Genomic DNA, 14187 nt, shown 5'->3' with positions numbered 1-14187 from the left:
GGGCCAGAGGGCGCGGGCGCAACACAGATCGGTTATTTATGGTCGAATCAATTATTTAGCTGCCCGGGGAAGGGGAGGGGGCGGGGTGGGGACGGGGAAGGCCGGGAGGGGAAAGCGGCTGCGGAGACCACCCCGCAGGAGGTCGCGGCTCTCCCGCGGGGCCTCGGGGTCCTCAGGCGTCCCCACGCCGGGGGGGGGGGGGGGGGGGGTTCTGTTGTGAGAAAGCTGCCTCGGGGTGGGCTCCGGGAGGAGCGCGGGGGAACCTGCGGAAGCCGGTGAGCCGGTCCGTAACCTCCCAGTTAGACGGGGAAGGGGGAGGGGGATGGGGGGGCAGGCGGCCGGAGCTTGAAAGAGCCGACGGGCGGGTGGGGGGAGGGCGTGGGAAGAGTCTGGCCTGTGAATTCTTTCCTTCCTTACTTCATTCATTCCATCTTTATTGAGAGCCCACTACGTGCCCCTGTGCCCACAGCCCAGGGTGGTGGTAGGAGAGGGTTAAGAGCAGGAATTTGGAGTTAGGACTGGATCCAAATCCTGGTTCCTATTGTATTCTCCCCTCCTGTGTGCCCTTAGACAAGGGACTTGCCCTCTCTGAGCTTCCACTTCCTCGTGGACAGGATAGAGATGAGCAGAGTGAGGACTTGAAGGAGGTGGAGGTCAGGGTTCAGGGAAATGGGGCTCTTGGGCCAGACCTGACACAGAGTGGGGGGTAGGAGGTGGGTCCTCTCTTCACATTGAGGGGACATGCCCAGGCCCCCAGTATCCCCGCCAACTGTGGGTCCTGGGTTTCCTGCATCCTCCCCTGGTTTCAGACTTTGGAGGGTCCTTAACAAAGCCAAGTCGACCCCAAGGCCTCTGCCCGGGGCCTCCCTCTGGCTGGCTTCTCACCAGCCTGGCCCTTCCAAGGCTGCTGCGGATGGCAGCCAGCGGGGCCTGCCCTAGGCTCAGTCTCCCGGCCTCCACGCCCTCCTCCCCAGCCTCCTCCCTTCCCCAGGTCCCTCTCCTCCTGGCCTGCTCCTCCCTGCTCCCAGGCTGGGCCAGAGGTCGGAGCCCTGAGGTCTGGGGGCAAGGGGCAGTCAGAACAGGACCGGGCTCAGTGCCTGGCCCTCCCTCCCCCGACAGACTTCGCCCCGTCCAGGGTGCCAGTCTGCTCTCCTTCCAAGGCCCAGAAGTGAAGGGGCTTCCGTTGCCAGACCCAGGCCTGCCGAAGGGCCCAGTGTCTTCCCACCAGATCTTCCACCGGCCGCGTGAGGTGGGCCTGGCAGAGCCAAGTTCCGTGGGGCCTGACCGTTTACAATCTGGGGACCCTCTTTAAGAAAACTGGTGCCAAGTTTTGCATTCCCATGGAGCCCAGGGCCTTGGCAGGGCCGTGCCAGCGAGAGTCCCTGGCACCAAGGCTTCGTTGGCTTCTTGGTAAGTCACCTCTGTTGTGGGTGACACAATAGCCATCCCTTTGCAGAGGTGGAAACAGAGCTTAGGCGGGGTCTCACTGGCCCAAGGTCACACAGCTGGAAAGAGCAAAGCTGGGATTCGAGCCGAGGTCTTACCCCACAGGCAACAACTACCTCAGAGCACATACCACCTCGACTGCAGGCCACATGTCACCTGTCCCCGCGTGGGTCCAGCCCAGGCAAGGCCAGGGAGACCAGCCTGTGCCCCTCCCTCCCAAGGCCTTCATGCCCCGAGGCTCCTTTCTCACTTCTGACAACAACCACACAGTACCAGGAGGTAGGTCTCTTCTGACCTTTTCATTCCCACAGCTTTTCCTGCACACTCCAGAACTCCAGCTCCTCCACTGACCTTGAGGGAACACCCCCTGTTGGGTGGTGAGCTCCCTGGGGGCAGGGGCTGGATCTGTCTGCTTTGGCCTTGCACCCCGTTCTCAGCCCAGTACAGGCACGGAGCAGCCAGTCGGAGCACATTTAGCAGTTACATCTCGTCCAGGCTGGAGGAGGAGGAGGCAGGGGTGGTGGAGAGGTTGTGACACTGCAGATTGCTGGGCCTCTCCAGACCTACTGAATCAGGCTCTCTGAGCCTAGGGCCTGGGGCTCTGCATTTTACAGCTCCCTCGGTGCATCTCAAGCTCAGTAAAGTTTGAGACTCAGTGACCCAGAGCCAGAAAGAGCAAATGTGGGTCTAGACCAAGCCCCTCTCCCAAAGGGGATTCTTTTCCCCTAATTCTGGCTCATTTTACCAGTGCAGCGAGCTCATCTTCCAGCTGAGAGCTAATCGTTTCTAATGCTTATTAAAGACCTACTGTGTGCCTGGGACTGGATCAGAGGTTTCAGAGACCTGCCTCACTGGACACTCACAAAAACCCCAAGAGGCAGGGACAATTGTTGTCCCATTTTACAGATGGAGAAACTGAGACCTGGGGAGGTAAAGTGACTTGCAGAGGGACACGGCACCAGGGAAGGAGGAGGCTGGAGACGGAAGGCTGTCTGCGGGCCCACTGAGCTCAGGAGCGAAACGGCCAGGGTCTCGCGAGAACATCTGGATCTGAGAGCGGAGACAGCAGCCTGTGAATGGCTGGGAGAAAGCAGACACCCTGCAGAGTCGATACAGGGACCCCGAGCTTAGATGGCCAACCAACTCAGGCGACAGACCCCAAAGAAATCTGATCCAGGCGGCCTCTTCTCCCTGGTATCTTTGGAGTCTGCGTTCTGGGAATGTGTGTTTGCGGAAGGATTTCACGTGTTTGCTTCAGGCAAATCTTTGCCTTTTCTCTGCCAGCAGTTCTGGTGCAAAAGGGAAGGGGCCTGGTCAGCAAGAGGAGAGAAGCGGGGCTGCTGGCGGGCGGGCGGGTGGACACTGCTGCGGCCGCGTGCCCCCTCGGCTTGTCTGCGGGGCTGTATCACTGACACTCCCGGAGCCAGAGCCCTGTGCAAGCGCAGCATGACTCCCACTCCAGGAGGGCAGTCGAGGCCCCGGGAGGTTTCCAGCGGGGAGGGGCCAATTTACTGGCTGCTGCCCCTGGTCCCTGAGGGGGAACACCACCCAGAGAGGTTGGTTTTGCCTCACAAGATAAATGATCTAATAGTCAAGCTAGGCTTGTAGGTAGTGAGCGCTCCACCTGAGGAGATATTCAAGAATTGGTGAGGTGCGTGCGTGCATGCGTGTGTGTGTGTGTGTGTGTGTGCATACAGAGCCATGACTCGGGAAAAGCATTGGCTGAGGCAACTTGCAGAGCTTTTTCAGTGTTGAGAGCCTGGGAATTTCCATTCCTAACATAACTGAGCAGCCTAAGTGGGGCCAATGTGAAAAACGAACAGAGGGAAGGTGGCAGGTTAAGGTGCCCAGGCTGGGAACCGCAGACCCTGGAGAGCCCCCAGGGCCACCGAGCCAAGCCCCCAGCCCTTGGCCTTCCAACAGAACTGCCATTTCTGGATGTTCCCATGTGCTGCTCTCTCTTGCAGTCATCCGCAAATGCCCATTAACCTTTCATTAGAATGATTAATAATAATATTACTGATAACTCACGATCAATGCCGTAATACCTAGGAACTGAGCGCTTACTGAGACAGGCTCAATTCTAAGTGCTGTGTATGTATAAACACACGTAGCAGACATGACAGTCTGTGAGCCATGTCCTTACATTTACTCTCATTCCCGTTTTACAGACCAGGACACTGAGGCTCAGAGAGCTGACCTTCTAAGCCAGAGGACTCAGAGCCAGGCTCAGGAAGGGAGCTGGGAAACGCCGGTGGGGGGCCGAGGACCCGGGCCACTCCCAACCCCGGGGGACAGAGCAGCAGAACCCGGAATGGGAACGGGGAGAGGGGACTATCTCACCCAGCGTCCTCATTTTACACTAGAGAAGCGCGTTTCAGAGAGGGGGAGAGCCGTGTCAAGGTCGCCAGCAGGTCCACTGACCAATCGCTGGGTCTCCTGACTCCTCCACGTGGGCTTTTGCTGCCCTCCCACATCCGATTCCTCTTTAAAAACGATATTTTAAAGACTATTAGGAGTGACACATCACTCAGTGAACATTCCTAAAGGAACGGGAAGACGTGACCCGAGCGAGCGGTTGCCGTGGGCCAGGTCACGTGTGCGGAGGTCATGCTGCTGTCACCTGAAAGTGGAGGGAGCACGGCTGCTCCCTGCTGATGTCCCAGCAAGGGGTCAGGTGGATGCTGACGGGGGTATGAAGGCGCCTTAGAGACCGGAAGACATGGTCAACAGGATCCTCTCTGAATGTTGGGCACAGGAGTTAGAAGTAAGGCTGTGGCTCATCCCGGGGAAACCGAGTGACAGTTAGGGCCCAGAAGAAATTGGTTCTTCCAGGGCGGGATCCTCCCTAGAAGGTGTCCTGGGCCCCGTTCAAAACCGTGTGCATCCGCCGCACGCAGCAGCATGGTCAGCCCAGCGGCTTTGAGCACAGTCTCTGAGTCCACACCCCGGGGCCTGAGTTCAAGTCTGGCCTCACGGGTCCAGGCTCACGTGGGCTCAGTGTCTCATTAGGATGCGCCCGCCCACTCTTGCAGAACCCAAGAAACAGCGGGTGGAGCAGAGAGGGGCTCATTTCCCTCCCGTGTGGGTCTAGGGGGCTCTGCCCTGGGAGCTGGTCCAGGGCCCAGGCCCCTTCTGTCTCTCCTATCTACAAGGCCAAAGATGGCCACCACCTCCCCACCTCCATTCTTTCCTCACTGTGTTGGGGGAACCCAGGAGGTGGGAGACGCCTCTTCTTTTTAAGGGCAAGGTGGAAGGTGCATGGTTCATCTCTCTTACGTCCCATTGGCCAGAACTGATCACATGACAACACCTAGCTGCAAGGGAGACTGGGAGATGTAGTATTTAGCCTGGCAGCCATGTGTCTCATTAAAACCCAGGAAGGGATGTTGTGTTACTGAAGGAGAGATGGCAGAATGGATACTGGGCAATAGCCAGCAGCCTCTGCCACCTGGGAGTCAGGGAGATACTTTGGGGAGATGCTCAGCACAGGGCCAGGTACATGGCTGATGCTCAGGAAGTATGTGCTGTTATCATTGGCATTACAGACGGGGGTTGTTTGAACTTTCCCAAGGGATGCAGGGACCTGCTGAGGCCCAAGCCCGGGGAGAGCTCTGGCTGCATCGTGGGGGCCTCCATCCCTGCCTTGCGTCCTCTAGGTGATGAGGAGAAGCACTGAGAGACAGCAACCCCCAGCTCAACCCCTCAGGGCCCCACGGCCCAGGCTAGGGAGCATCTCGGGCCTCCTCCCTCCCTTCAAGGAAAACATAGAAAAGCAGCTTAGTCTTCAGGGCTTGGGGACAGGAGAGCCAGGTGACATTGGGGGTCTTGCAGCCCTGCCCCACGGCTGCCTTCATGGAGCATGGCAGCCTCCACCAGCCCAGAGCAGGAGGCCAGGGTCCACCTTGCAGACCCCAGCCTCTCAAACTCTGGTCAGAAGGCCAGGCAGGGCTCTCTGTCCCTCCTGATGCAGCACCAGGTGATCTGAGCTCAGAAACGTCCCCTCCCGAAACATTCCGCTCTGGACCTGAAGCCCTTCCCAGCCCGAGGAGGACTGGTGGGTGGCAGCACCTCCACTGAGCACTGCATCCCCGTGGGTCCAGCTCACTCCCAGCCGGTGGGTGGGAGGGTCTCTTCTCCTGCCTTCGCTGGGTACAGGGTCGGGAGCTGAGACCCCCGGATCAGAGAACCCCTGACTCTGCCTCTTAGCAGCCACGTAAGCTGGTCTCTCCAATGATGTTGATGTTGATGACCCAATTATGATGGTGATGGATGATGATAAGGGCATCCATATCTCCCTCTTTTTGTAAAGATTATAAAAGAATCCATGCAAGCAGCTTGCAGAGAGAAAGACCTCAAGGAACCGTGCCTGCTCAGATCAGGATTATGACTGTTACTCTCTTTCATCCCTTCCGCAGTCCTTGACTGTCTACCGCCTGTCCACAACTCCCTACTGGTGATGTCCTCCCATCCTGCAGTCTACACGGTAGGCATCTTCTGAGGCCCCTGGACTGGGCAGGTCCCCACAGACACCACCTCTGCACCCCAGCTTTCTCCTTCCTGCACTTTCCAAAATCACAAGGAATTAAGTGTTCGGGTGGAGTCTGCCCTCCAGACGAGGAGTCCCGGGGCACAGGGACCGCGACTACTTCCTTCACGGTGGCCGCCCTGAGTGCCCAGCGCACGACGTGGGTGGGATTCTAGTAAACGCCCGCGGGATGAATGAATGGGTAAACGAAGGCATGGCTGGATGAGTGATAAGGCATTTTGCCGTCAGCCTGAGAATATGTATTTAAGAGCAGAGTTTATAGACTTGGAAAGAGTCTGACTTGAATCTCAATTTTGTCATTGACTTGCTGGGTGACCGGGAGCAAGACCCTTCTTCTTGAGCCTCAGTTTCCTCATCTGTACGATGAAGCTAAGGACACTTCGTAGAGGTGGTGACAGGTCACTGAGCTAATGCGGACGTAATGTAGAGATATCGTGCCGGAGCACACAGTAGTTGCTCAGTAAGCGCTGGCTGTGATAATAGTCACAGTTACTGTTAATACAATATTCTCCTTGAAACAAGTGGGGTTTTGTGTCAAAATCCCCTGCCTGCCCCTCTCCTCGACTTCTGGGCAGGTCAGAAATAGCTGACAAATGCTTCCGTTCATTCGTGCACACGGTGAATCCGAAAATACCTGTTGATCATCCTCTGCGTGCCGGGCCCGGGGCTGGATGCTGGTGGTGGGGAGCAGAAAGGGGGGTCCTACAGCGAGAGCAAACCATCCAGTCCATCCTCTGTGCAAGGGAAGCGGCCGAGACCCTCTGCCCACATCCTGTCATCCTCCGCCCCCCACGGCCGATCCATCTGTGTCCTTTTCCTGTGCCTCTTTCATCCCGGCCTGGGCGGGGGGCTCTGCGCCCCCACCCACCCTGCAGCCATTTCCTGCCCTTCTGTCATCTGCTTCCTGTGATCCTTTCGTCAACAGACTCTTGGAAGCCTCTGAACCGTTGGCAACCTTGGCCACCTCTCTCCTCTGGGCCGGGCCGGGCCTGGTGACCCCACAGAGGCTGGAGCCAAAGTCGGCTTCTCCTGGGATGCTGCCCTGGGAGGCAGATGGATTCCAGCCTCATTCATTTATTCACTCACTCATCATTCATTCATTCACAGGTTCCAGGCCTGGGTGGGGCCCATAAAGTGAACAAGACAGTAGTGGTCCCTGCCCACATGGAGCTCCCAGCCCGAGGATGACAGTCCATCCCACAGCAAGGGGATTCTCCCCAGAACTGCCGTGGCAGGAGTGATCCGAGGACCCGCTCAAGGAGCGCCAGGCTAGGAGTCGGGCCTCTGGTAAGTGCCTTTGCTTCTGAGCCTCAGCTCCACATCTGGTCGATGGGGCAGCTGGAGAGGGCTAGACGCCACGCTCTCTAAGGTCTTCCAAGCTCGAAGATTATGCAAGGTCGAGGGAGAGCTGGGCCTTGCTGGAGTGGACTTCCTGACACAGGATGGGGTCCCTGGGCCCGGCAGAGAGGCAGGGTAGAGGCTGGAGATGGAGGGAGCCCAGGGATGAAGGGAGACGGATGCACCTCATTGGTCAGAAAGTGAGCAGGGCCCTGCCTCTGGACACGGGCCTCCGCCCATCCCCTTGCACGGCCCCACATCCAGCTGACGGTGCCGTCTGCTGACGCTGTTCACAGGCTGCCGCTTCCTGAGCCCTTACCACGTGCCGGGCATGCGGGCTGAGTTGCTTATGCCCGGCCTGACTCTGTGGACTGCTTACTCTGGCCCTGTGAGGGGGGTGTGGTTATTCTCCCCATTTTACAGATGAGACAATGGAGGCGCAGGGAGCTGAGAGGTTTGCCCAGGGCCTGTGGCTTGCAGGCGGCAGAGCTGAGGTTTGAATGCTGTTTGCCTGACTTCAGCCCCGATGCTGTCCTGCCCTTGGTGATTGAATGGGGCTGAGTCCCAGGGAAAGGCGGCCACACTTCCACCCTCTTTGGGAAGGGAGCCTCGAAGGGGGCGTGGGAACACGAGCCACTCAGAGGCCAGGGCCCTCCTTCCTGGCAGATGCTGCTGTGGGGTCTCAGAGTAGCGCTTTCCTTCTCTCTCCCTGGCGCAAACCTGGGCAGCTCCCGTGTGAGCCTCAGTGGTGGAAGAGGAATTGGGCAGCTGGTCTGCAGACTGGCCCACCCTGTGGGAAGAGCACTGGACGGCGAGTCCCAGGCAGGCTGTGGCAGGGCCTCGCTGTGCACCTGGCCCAGGCGTGCCGCCTCTCTGGTCATGCGGTGGGGGCTGGCTGAGCCCCTCCTGGCCTGGCCCCTGTGGGCCACAATCTCTCATGTCAACTGCATCCCACCGTGATGGTTCTCGGCAGCTGGTCGTGGCAGCTTCAGAATCTCGTCCTTTTCAGGACCTCATTCTCAGGTGAGTAAAAGGTGAAAACCTGGCTGGTCAAAGTCATTCGCAATTAACTGCCAGAACCAACCCTAGCTCAGAGAACCAAGAAAATAGCCCCTGCCTGCTCTAAATTTGAGAGAAGGCTCTAAATGGAAGCTGAGCATGGAGGGGGCGGTCTCAACACCGTCTGAGTGCTCCCTGGGATCCTCGCCTGCCTACCCACAGAAGCGGTGTCTCTTTGTCTTCCAGCCAGAGAGTGGACCCCGGATGGGCAGGGGCTTTGCCCCTGCTGCCCATGTGCCTCAATTTGCCTCCTTAGACGTTTATGGGCTGCTTGATCTGTGCCAGGGGTGAAGGTTCAGAGGGCAGAGGCTGGAGGGGCTGCAGGGGCTGCCCCCGGAGCCCAGAGTCAGGCGGGCAAGCTACCCAGAGCCTGATCATTATAACATGGTGTGACAAACACGACAAGGGACTTGGGCACAGCTTGGATCCCCTAATCACTAAGCTCTGGGCCAGGCCCCATGAGGGCTCGTTACCCCCATTGGCCACATGGGGAATCTGAGCCTTAGAGAAGGTGGCAGTGAACTGGGAGCCAGGATTTGCACTGAGATGGAGCCAACGCCACAGTCTCCAGCAAACCACACGCAGGGGCTTGGTGGCCCTTAGGAGGCCTGCAGACTCCTCAGCAGGGCCTGCAAGATGTCACATGATCCAAGATGTCACACGATCCGGCCTGTCTGTGCCCCTCTTGCTGCCTCCATTTGAGCCTCCCTGTGGATTCTGAGAAGTACCATACTCCCACCAGCCACAGGGCCTTTGCACCTGCTGGAACGTCTCTTCCTCGTGTTGTAATGGTCAGAGATGTATCTGCAGCTCCAGAGTATGTGCCCATGAGGATGGAGTTAGGATGGAGTTCTCTGTTTACCCAGGAAGTGGCCAGGCCTGGCATGGAGCGGGGGTTCCCATTCTCATTGCCAAGGCATGAGTGGTGGGCGGGGTACATCTTGCAGTCTGGCAAGGAGCAGGTGGGTCACACAGTGTGGTTCTCTGCCCTGGATGGGGCACCGGTGGTTTGCTCTGGATGGAGCTGAGCAATTAACTAACATTATCTCACTGAATCGTCATGACCATCCTGTGAAGCTGCCACTGTCATTATCCCATTCTCATAAATGAGGCTGGGAGAAGTGAGGTGACCCTCCCCAGGTCACTCAGCCGGTGAATGGCAGAGCAGGAATTTGTGTTTTCAGTTTATTCAGGTATAATGGACACACGGTAACGGCACATATTTAAATTGCACAATTTGATGAGTTTGGGCATCTGTAACCCATAAAATGGTTACTACCATCAAAACAGTAAACATATCCACCACCCCGAAAGTTTTCTCGTGCCCCTTTGTGGTCCCTCCTGGGCCCCATTGTCCTCAGGCAACCACTGAGCTGCTTTCTCCCATTATAGGTTAGTTCGCACTTTCTAGAAGTTTCTCTGAGTGGAATCACACAGTACACATTCTTCGTCGCCTGGCTCCCCTCACTCAGCATAACAACCATGGGGTTCCTCCGTGTCGTGTGCATCAGTGGTTCATTTCTTCTTATTGCTGAGCAGTGTTCCACTGTCGGGATGCACGACTGCCTGGAGAGGGATCGTGGGCCGTTCCCAGTGTTGCCTATTACCCATAAAGGTGCTGTGAACATCCGGGTACAAGTCAGCGTGGACCTCAGTTTTCATTTCTCTGGGATAAACGCCTAGGAGAGGAATGGCCGGGTCATATGCTAAGTGTGCGTTTCACTTTTTTAAAAGCTGCCCGGTGTTTTCCATAGTGGCTGAGCCACTCTACCCCCCCACCAGCAGCAGAGGAGGGTCCCACGCTCCAGAGCCTGTGTCCCTCACTGCCAAGCCCTGGACCTCCCTGACCGGCTCAGGGCCGGCCTTGCTCCCTGGACAGAACGGCAGGAGAAGGAGCCAAGAGAAGGCAGGGGGCTGAGATGCAACCCCCCCCCCCCACCAGGAGCAGGCAGCTCCCCTGGGCTGCATTAGCCGCCCCCCCCACTTTGGGTCTGGCTTCCTCTTTGAGCAGAGGCTGCCTTCCCAGGGGCTCAGCGGCTCTGGAAGGGCCGGCTGGGCACACAGTGGGTACCAGGTGAATGCCAGTGCCCCAGGAAGCAGCCGGCCAGGCCCTCTGTGGCCTCTCGTCTCTGGCTGCACTGAGGAAGCCTGGGGGGGGGGTCTCCCAGGCCGGTGACAAAGGCATCCCGGGGGCTCCAGGGGTGGTGCCCAGGGCTTTCTCGGGCTCCTTACCAAGCTGGTGAGAAAGTGGCATGCATGCCTGTGTGTGTGTGTGTGTGTGTGTGAATGCTGGTTTCTGTGCACCCGTCTGCAGCGAAGGAGCTTGTCCCTTTGAGCTGTGCGAGAGGAGGAGGAAGAAAGAAGCCATCAGAGCCTGTGTCAGAGCGGGAGAGACAGACAGGGAGGCAGAGCCGGGCGTCCAGAGAGAGAGAGAAGCAGCCCACCCGAGGAGGGGCGAAGCTCCCCTCCAGACCCCGGGGAGGGGGGCAGGGGGCCGGGGAGGGGTACGAGAGGGTAGCAGGAATTCTTCATTAAAAATGAAACCCCGGAGCCGGCCCGCGGCGGCCGAGGAGCCGGGCGCCGGCAGCCTCCCTCTCGCAGGAGCGCCGGGGCCCGCGCCGGCTCCAGCCGCCCGCGGCCGACCTCACTCGTCCTCAAAGCCAGCCTGTCCCACTTCCCTCGCCGGTTGCTACAGCAACTGAGCTCTGAGTAATCAGCTGCACGGTGACCTTTCTTCCCCCGGAGAGAGGGAGGAGGGAGGGAGGGAGAGCTCGGGAAGGAGGAGGGGGGAGGGAGGCGGGAGGGGGGAGGGAAAGAGGATGGAGGGAGGGGGGAGACTCAGGGGAGGAGGGGAGAGGATGGAGAGGGGGAGAAGAGGGAGAAAGATGAAGAGGAGGAGGGGGAGAGGATGGAGGAGAGAGGATAGAGAGAGGGGGAAAGACGGAGGTGGGGGAGGAGGAGAGAGGAGAAGGCGGAGGACGGAGAGCAGGGGGGCTGCGCGGATGGTCAAAGCTGTTAAAGCACTGCAGCTGGGGTCTGGGGGCTCTGCCGGCGGAGCTGGCAGTCAGAAGGCGGGAGAGGAGGGGCCGCCGCCGGCAGCGCTGTGGTGGGGGAGGGAGAAGCCGCGGAACTCGCGGGACGGATGTGGAGGGTCCTGACCTGGACAGACGCCTGCGGGGCACCGCCTTCCCCTGCCCCTCCCGTGCTGCAGATGGCCAGTCTCCGTGTGTTCTCTGGCTCAGAACATACCCTCTCTGAGCAGCCTGGCTCCCCCATTCCTCAGATGGGGAAAGTGAGGCCGGGAAGCTTGTTTATAGGTTCAGGACTCAGGCCCCTGACCTCTTGTCCTGCCTCCTCCCTCCCCGCACCTGCTTCTGACCCGGAGGCAAGGCCAAGCCAGGGCCAGGTCGGAGGGGAGTCCTGGTCCACTCCCAGCTCCCCACTGCCCCGCTGTCTGTCCTCAGTTTCCCTGGTTGTTAAGCAAAGATGCCCGAGGCGGGGTGCGTGCTGCCCAGGGAGGCAGCCCTTGAGAGGGAGGCTCTGGGAGCCTCTTACACCCCAGTGTTGATTTGAATTCTCTAAACGCAGCAGAAGCCAGGCGGGGAGGATGTGGGAGCTCCGGGGAGCTGGGGGGAGCTCCGGGGAAGGGGGTGGGCGCAGATGGGAGTCGGGGCCGCAGAGGGAGCCCTGGGAAGAAGGGGCACCATCGCAGGAGGGCGTGGAAACCTCCTGGTACCTGGTGATCTGCCCGCCCACCCGCGGGCTCCCCCCAGCTCGGCAGCACCGCGCCAGCACCAGGCCCATCACCAGCCTGGCCCTGGGGACCCGCCAGCCTCCTGTTTATGAGGCAAGCCAGCCCCCCAGTCACAGCCGCGCCCACCGAGTGGGGGAGGGATGACAGATGGCGGAGGTGCTGTTTTAACCAGAGTCTGCTGCAGTTGGGGAAGGGGAGGAGGGAGCGGGGGTGGAGGAGGTGGGACCTTGCATTGTTGCTGGCTGCCCCCAGGGCCCCTGTGTCCCTGCTCCTTTCCACCTGGCACCTCTCCCCAGCCCAGGTCGCGCAGGGCTGATGGGGCAGCTGACCCAACAACCCTGTTGCTTGGGCTGCTCCACTTCCCATGGACTCTGTGGGTGCCCCTTGGGTCTGCAAGGTGTCAGGGGTCCCCTGGGGGGGTAGGACAATGGGGGCAGTGTCTCAAGGCTCCACTGCAAGGAGAACCCCATGACCCCCCAGCTCGCAGCCAGGACTCCACTGCTGAGCGGGAAATGCCAGGCGCTGGCAGGGAGGAGTGGCAGGAGGGATTGTGGGCAGCCCGGGGGCCCCAGAGTCCAACCTGTGGCTCCAGGCTTCCGCTGGAGTCCTCAGGGCAGGTTGGGGGCAAAGCTGGGGAGGGGTCTGCCTTTTTATCCAGCTCCGCATTGGAGTGAAGTCCAGAAGCTCTCTGGACCTCAGCATGTGCATCTCCAGTGGTGGAGGCTGCCCGCCCCACGCACCTTGCTGGGCAGCAGACCAGGCAGTGATGGGGAAGGAACCGGCAAAGCCACCAGGGGCCTCTGAGGCCGTCTTTCATAGGTGAGGAAACCAAGACTCAGAGAGGTGAAGTCGCTTGCCCAGGGTCACCCAGCTGGTAATGGGGAGCTGGGCCCTGGGTTGTCCAGGATGAGGTGCACGTGAAGCCGCAGAGTGACCACATGGAGCTGGCATCGGAGCTGGCTACTGTGGCGCTGAGACCACCTGGACCCCGGGGTTCTTGACCCCCAGAAGTCCCGCATTCCAGAAGCCTGTGTGCCCCCAGCCCTTCTTCGCAGGAGGAATGGCAAGCCCTGCGGGCGGCCATTCGGTTCAGGGTGAGCCCAGCCCTGGGCCCCACACGGGCCCAGCACCCACATGTGGGGTGCTGCTGTTATCCCTGTGTTCAGATAAGGAAGGCGAGGCTCAGAGGGGGGCGGTGAGTTGCCTTGGGCCCCAGCACACTGAGCGCCAGAGCTGGGAACAGAACCCACTTCTTGAACTGAGAGATGGCCCCCTGACCCCAGCCATATCAGCTGGGCTTGACCAGACTCAGGGGGTGGGTGTTCCCCGTGTTGGACTTGGCTGTGAACAGAATTCCCTTGACCCCTATTAGAACATGCTGATGGAAACTGCACAGAAGGTCCCTGTGGACACAGGAAAGAGGAAGCTTGTCACAGGACAGGCATGTGGGCAGGGTGAGATGGGTCAGTAGGGTTGGAGAGGCCATGGGGTCAGGGGGCACTCACAGCCCAGGGATCTTTTCTGATCCTTGGGTAGTAGGGGGCAGGGACTATTGTCCCTTTAGACAGATAAGGAAGCTGAAGCCCAAGAAGGCCAGATGACTTACTACAAGTCCCATAGGGCATTGGGGTCAGAATCAGGGCAATGGCAAGCTTCTCTGACCTACAGCCAGTGTGCTCTTTGCTGCATGCCAGTGCTACCTCGACCCACCCTCTCACCCATCCACCTTCCTCCCACCCATCCATCTGCCCATCTAGCCACTCACCCACTACCTACTCATCCATCCATTTCCCCATCTACCCATCAACGCATCCATCCTTCCACCTATCCACTTACCCACCTGCCCATCCACGAACCCATTCACCTGTCCACCTTCCCATCTATACCTCCATCCACTCGTCCATCCACCACCCATCCATCCCCTCATCCATTCACCCACTCATCCACCCATCTTCTATCCATCCGTGTATCTATCCACTTACCCACCCACCCATTCATGAACCCATTCACCTGTCCATCTTCCCATCTACACCTCCATCCA

At 59.3% G+C, this 14187-nt stretch overlaps 2 long non-coding RNA genes across 4 annotated transcripts; one reads left to right on the top strand and one right to left on the bottom strand.

Annotated features, from left to right (window-relative positions):
• The first annotated feature begins 383 nt into the window (after window positions 1-383).
• Window positions 384-8663, top strand: LOC103551899 (uncharacterized). Of its 3 annotated transcripts, XR_011533690.1 has the most exons (5): window positions 384-1410; window positions 1552-1725; window positions 5865-5932; window positions 7103-7282; window positions 8062-8663. It is a non-coding gene; the product is annotated as an uncharacterized lncRNA (long non-coding RNA). The 3 variants fall into 3 exon arrangements; XR_545113.2 differs by having other exon boundaries at window positions 384-1725; XR_011533691.1 differs by having other exon boundaries at window positions 384-4213.
• Window positions 8664-9480: 817 nt separating this feature from the next.
• On the bottom strand, window positions 9481-11128 carry LOC139079761 (uncharacterized). Its single transcript, XR_011533689.1, has 2 exons — window positions 10625-11128; window positions 9481-10071 (listed from the first exon to the last, which is right to left on the bottom strand). It is a non-coding gene; the product is annotated as an uncharacterized lncRNA (long non-coding RNA).
• Window positions 11129-14187: the final 3059 nt, after the last annotated feature.

The sequence above is a fragment of the Equus przewalskii genome, chromosome 26, assembly GCF_037783145.1.
Source record: "Equus przewalskii isolate Varuska chromosome 26, EquPr2, whole genome shotgun sequence".
Lineage (NCBI taxonomy): Eukaryota > Metazoa > Chordata > Mammalia > Perissodactyla > Equidae > Equus > Equus przewalskii.
Note: the sequence above shows the minus strand (reverse complement) of the source record. Positions and strands in the feature narration are given on the sequence as shown.